The sequence below is a fragment of the Rhinolophus hipposideros genome (assembly GCF_964194185.1).
Source record: "Rhinolophus hipposideros genome assembly, chromosome: 8".
NCBI classification, from domain to species: Eukaryota; Metazoa; Chordata; class Mammalia; order Chiroptera; family Rhinolophidae; genus Rhinolophus; species Rhinolophus hipposideros.
Window position 1 is genome coordinate 41,492,512 of NC_138054.1, and position 6,198 is coordinate 41,498,709.

Genomic DNA, 6,198 nt, shown 5'->3' on the forward strand with positions numbered 1-6,198 from the left:
GGTGTAATTGTCAATATGTCTAGAATAATAAATGTAGTAATGTGCTGTTAAGGTAATAACACAGACTTGTTCACTAATGCTGTTTACTATGGACTTTACGGAACATAATGAAGAGCCGGAGAAGATCATGGCCCCTTTTGATAGTCATTACTTCTTCCAAATCTCAACTCTTAGACAACCCTAGGAGGTCATGACACCCAGCCAAGCTAGGGGCACTCTTATTCCATCTGAAGTGTGCATCTGCCCTAACTTAGCTGCTCCTACAGAAACAGCAAAACCAATAGCAGCAACAACAACAATAGTCCACCAACACTTGTCCAGGATCTCATTTGATCCTCACAACATTCTTACAACAAAATGTTATTATGGCCCTTTACAGATAGAGAAATTTGGATTAGATAGCTTCAATAACCTACTGAAGGTGCTCAGCAATTACAGAGTAGAGTGGGAATATGTACTTAAATCTGTTTCATCAGAACTGATATTCCTGTTTAACAAATACATTTCTTAGAGATGGCATCAAAGGTGGTCTTGGCAAAGTTTCCCAGGGTGGCAGTGCAGCCCCTGGTGGAGGTGTAGCAGTCATCAATCCCAGCCATCATCATCAGCTTTTTGGGCACAGGAGCTAAGACAATGCCAGTGCCCCTGGCGGGGGAGGGGGGACGAGGCCCATCAGCAGAGAGCCGCAGAGGCCAGTCACCTTGCAAGGGAGGTGTGGGGCTTGCCAATCTTGTCGTCCCAGTAGCCTCGCCCCTGCAGAGGGATGATGGAGGGCTTGGCCAGAATTATGGCCCCACGGATGGCAGTGGTTACCTCCTTGGAGCAGTTAACACCCAAACCCACATGTCCATTGTAGTCCCCAATGGCTACAAATGCCTTAAACTGGGGTCCTCTGCCCAGCGCGGGTCTGCTTTTGTACCAGCATTATCTTCAAAACCTCGTCCTTCAGGGATACTCTCAGGATAAAATCAAAGATCGCAGATTCCTTGATGGGCAGCGAGAAGAGATAGATCTCCTCCAGGGACTTGATCTTCATGTCCTTGACCAGACGGCCCATCTTGGTGACAGGGATCCACTCTTTGTCCTTGGCCTTGCCTACGCGAACTCCGTGGCCTGGATCCGGCCTACGACCCTGAAAACGACCTCAGTCCTGGACGCCGCTGCCGAATCCTCCACGGAAGCTGGCTCGGCCTCCCATTCCAGAGCCCCCTGGGCCTCCGGGCCCTCCCCCAGCACCGGCATCATCGGTCATTTGGTGGTGCCATCTCTAAGACCTACAGCTTTCTCACCCCTGACCTCTGGAAAGAAACTGTGTTCTCCAAGTCTTCCTATCAGGAATTCACTGAACATCTTGTAAAGACTCATACCAGAGATTCTGTGCAGAGGACCCAGACTCCAGCTGTGGCCGCCACATAATTTTATACAAGACAAATAAAGTGAAAAGCAAGCCTGCTTAAAAAAAAAAAAAAAAAAAAAAAAAAATTTCCCCAGCGTAGTGAATGGCATATATGATGAATAGGCACAATGTGGTAAATAGTGAATAGGAAATACCTAGGCCAGAGTCTCATCCTGAGAAATGGTAAAAGGGAATAAAGAGAGAACAGAGCTGTTAGTGAGCATGAACTGAAAGATCATGTGATTGAAAGTCCAGAAGGAAGATGATGACTGAATGAGCAGAAGAAACCAAGAGGCAGACAAATCTAAGGAAAAACAAAACAAAAACAAAAACAAAAAGGCTTCAAGTAGAGGATAAAAGCTCAGAATGATGGGCATAAAGTGGAAAAATCATATAAAGTATTATCAAAAGTTCGGAGAGAGATAAGGAAGTTACTAAAGAATTTTATTTTCAAAGCAATAGAGAAGTTTCCTGTTGTTTCCAATGGACCTGAAAGGATGATAATTTTCACAATCACTGAAGCCCAGAGTAAGCATACACAGTTCAACTTCTGTCATCTAATAGGGGAGGAGGACACACAGTGCAATGTCAAATGGGTTTCTTGAGGAAGTAAATAGAACAAGTTTGCTGGTATCTTTTAAACTTCAGGAACAACTAAATGAAAATACCAGTAAAATTAGACTACTCTGTCAGAAAATGTTGCATCATTACTGTATTGATTTTCTCTTAATTAATACTCTAATATTGCATTTTCTTTGTTATTAGGAATTTTATTTTTAATTTTTAAAATTAGTTTATTGGGGTGACAATGGTTAGTAAAGTTACATAGGTTTCAAGTGTTCAATTCTGTGATACATCATCTATATAACACATTGTGTTAAATTTATACAAAGTGCATAAACATATATTTAGAAACTAAAGAATAATAATAAAATCGTTATCTGTATAGCAGTTTGCAAAGTAATCTATCTTTTAAATTTTGTGTATCGATAGTTATTCCCCCCTGTAATTTCTTATTTTGCATGTTTATGTTTGCTCAGCTTTCTAAAATTAAACTAGCAAGTGAGTTGTCTATTTTGTTGATATCTTTAAGACCAGGGTTTTGATTTATTAATATAATCTGAGTTTTTTCAATCTTATTTTCTGCATTTATTTTTATTATGTAATTTTTATGTACTTTTGGTTTACTATATTATTTTCAAGCTTCCTGAGTTGGTAATTGAGCATTTATTTGTCATCTTTAATTTTCTTTAAGGTTTTTATTAAAAATATAGCTAACATATAATGTTATATTAGTTTCAGGGGTACACCAAAGTTATTCAACATTTATATACCTAAAGAAATGATCACCATGATAAGTCCAACAGCCATGTGACACCATATTATTATTGAGTATATTTCCTATGCTGTATATTATATCTCCATGATTTGTTTCATACCTGGAAATTTGGATCTCTTACTCCCTTTTACCTTTCCCCCATTTTACAAAAAAAAAATTTCCAATTACAGTTGACTTTCAATATTATTTTATATTGATTTCAGGTGTACAGCATAGTGGTTATATAATCGAAAAAGTGAGCTCCTTGACTAGTCTGGTATTCACCTAGCACTATATATGTTTATTGCCATATAATTGATGATATTCCCTATGTTTTACTTTACATCCCCATGACTATTTTGTAATTACCAATTTGTACTTCTTAATCCCTTCACCTTTTTCACCCTGCCCCAACCCTCTCCCATCTATCACCCCAACAAATCTAATAAACATCTGACACCCTACATCCCCATAACTTCTTCATAACAACCAATTTGTACTTCTTAATCCTTTCCTCTTTTTTTTACCTACAGCCCCAACCCCCACCCATCTGGCAACCATCAAAATGTTTTCTCTGGTACAGAAAACATGAGTTTATTTATGTTTTATTTGTTTATTTTGTTCTTTAGATTCCACATATAAGCAAAATCACATTGCATCTGTCTTACTCTGTCTGATACTCCACTCAGCACAGTACCCTCCAGCTCCATCCATGCTGCCACAGATGACAAGAAGCCATTCCCTTTCATGGCTGAGCTCTCTCTCTCTCTCTCTCTCTCTCTCTCTCTCTCTCTCTCTCTCTCTCTCTCTCTCTATATATATATATATATATATATATATACACTACTTCATATATATATATATACTTCATATATATATATAAGTATATATGAAGTATATATATATACTTCATATATATATATATAACTTCCTCTTTATCCAGTCTTCCATCGACGGACCCCCAGGCTGCCTCCGCATGTTGGCCATTGAAACAATTCTGCACTGAACATATAGATACACAGGTACCCTTGAAGTAGTGTTTGGGTTTCTTCAGATAAATACCCTGAAGTGGGATTACTGGTTCCTTCATTGTCTCTTGTTATAGCTTTTGTTTTAAAGTCCATTTTGTCTGGTGTAAGTATTGATACTCCAGCTGTGGTTTTTTTGTTGTTTTTTTTTTTTTTTTATTGTTGTTGTTTTCATTTCCATTTTCATGAAATATCTTTTTTCATCCCTTTCCTTTCGATTTGTGTATGTCTTTCAATCTGAAGTGAGCCTCTTGTAGACAGCATATTAAAGGATTTTGTTTTCTTACACATTCAGCCCTCCCTCCTACGTCTTTTAATTTAATTCATATACCATTACATTGAATGTAATTGTTGATAGATATGTAGCTGTTGCCATGCTCCAAGAGTATCCCTTGTGTGGGTTGTGTGTGCCCTCCTATTATAGTTGAGCCTTGATTGATGTTGGCATGTCAGTGGGTGGGATTGACCCTCAGGCTGATTGGCAGTGGGATTTGGCCACGTCCACAGCTTATGTGCTGCTGTGTGTGGGGCTTACCCCACTGAGTGGGATTCACCCTGGCAGGCTCTGGTGCCTGTTTAGACAACCTTCATGTGTGCTTCTTGTGGAGGTATTTGGACAGTGCTCTACTGTGGTCTGAAGGCAATCTCCAAGTATGTTGGTTCTGGGGTCTCTTGAGAGGAGCTCCAGTGCAGGCCTAAGTCACCTACTGCCTGTAATAGGCCAGGGGGCTACCTGGTAGGAGCTACAAAGCAATCCGCAGTTGTTCACTGCCTATGCTAAACCATGCTATGAACTGAGGACGTCTGCTCCCAGTACTGGACCTGGGTCCTCAAAAAGCTACTACACCCTGAGGCCTGCAGCCTCCTGCCAGCTCCCTTAAGGTTCAGTCACTGATACAGCCCTGTGTGGTATGCAAGTTGGGCGAAGTACAGTCTCAGGAAGTCACTAGAACAGGAAGAGTTGTGGTCACAGGTTCATGTAGACTCTGATTTGGTGCCAGTGCTGAGCCTGGAGAAACTCAGTGAAAGTATCAGAGCACGCTGAGACCAATTGCCACCTATCTGGGATCCGTGGACTCTGATAGTTTTCCAAGAAAAAGTTCAATGTGGGCAAGGCTGGATACTCTCGGAGAAAGTGCCTCTGCCATTGTAGGAGTTGCTTCTCAGGGGCGGCTTCTCAGTGACTCAGCGGGGTGGATCAGCAGAGCTCATCAGGCTAATCAGATTCAGATTTGGGCTGTGGGGGCGGGCTCAATGTAGGAAAGATGGTGCCTGCTTGCTGGCTACAGGGAGTAGAACCCTTCACAGGGAAAATGCTGACTGTCCTCTACTCCTCCCTGTAAAGCCACACACCTCAGTCTGTCCCTTGTATGTCTCCCAGGTTTCCAGAGTCACCATCCCTTTGCTGGAGCCTAAGGTGAGTACCTGTGAGTGAGTGAACCTGCGCATGAGCCATTTAAGGGGATGTCTGGGTTTCCCCACAGGCTTGCGTCCTACACAGAAGGTCTGAATTCCTACTAAATTCCCAATTTTCACAGCCAGATGTTGGGGGGGGGGGCTCTTCCTGGCACCAGTACTCCAGGCTGTGGAGCCTGGTGTCGGGGGCTGGATCCCTCTCTCTTTTGGGGGAAAACTCCATGGCTGAGATATCTCTCCTGATTCTCAACCACCACAGGGAGGTTTGGGGCCTATTCCCCACGTCTCCACCCCTCCTATGAGTTGTGATGTGGCTTCTTTTTGTATATTTTTAGTTATAGGACTTCTGTTTGGCTAGACTTCAGATGGTTCTCCAGATTGACTCTTCTATAATTTAGTTGTAATTTTAATGTGTTCATGGGAAGATGCAGGCAGTGTTTATCTACCATCTTGGATCTCCACCATCTTGGATCTCCAAAAAGTAGTTCTGTCATCTTTAATTTTTATTGATATAAATGTTAGGACTATGAATTTTCCTCTATTCAATGTTCAAATACATTTGCTAAATTATGATATGCAGTTTTCACTCATTACTATTTTCAGGTATTCTATAATTTTTGTTTGCATTTTTCCTTTCATAAACGAGTTGTTTAATTGAAGATTTCTACAGTAGAAGGGCTCTTTTTTTGTGTGAGGGAGAGAAAGATGCAGGTATTTAATTTTCAGTTATATTGAATTGTAATTACGAATTGTTTGTAATATTTCTACTTTATGGTTGGTCATTGTTTACGTGTGCTCTATGTGCACTTGAGAACAAGGTATTTTCTTTGTTATCTGAGTGTAGTGTATGTTTGAATCTATATACTTAGCTTTTGTCCACTTATCTCACATTGAGAATGGTATGTTAAAGCCTCCTATTGTTACTCTTTTTCCTTTGATTTTCCTAGCTATTTCTTCTGAAGGTTTGTTTTATATAAATCAATGTTGTGTGATTTGGTGCATAGATATTTATAACTATTATACTTTTACTGTGGAAGAGG

The 6,198-nt window shown here is 40.5% G+C and overlaps 1 pseudogene across 1 annotated transcript; it reads right to left on the reverse strand.

The window, feature by feature from the left end:
• Nucleotides 1-491: 491 nt before the first annotated feature.
• On the reverse strand, nucleotides 492-1,252 carry LOC308501494 (small ribosomal subunit protein uS5-like; annotated as a pseudogene). The gene has a single exon. The product of its transcript is annotated as a small ribosomal subunit protein uS5-like (transcript).
• Between the last annotated feature and the right edge of the window lie 4,946 nt (nucleotides 1,253-6,198).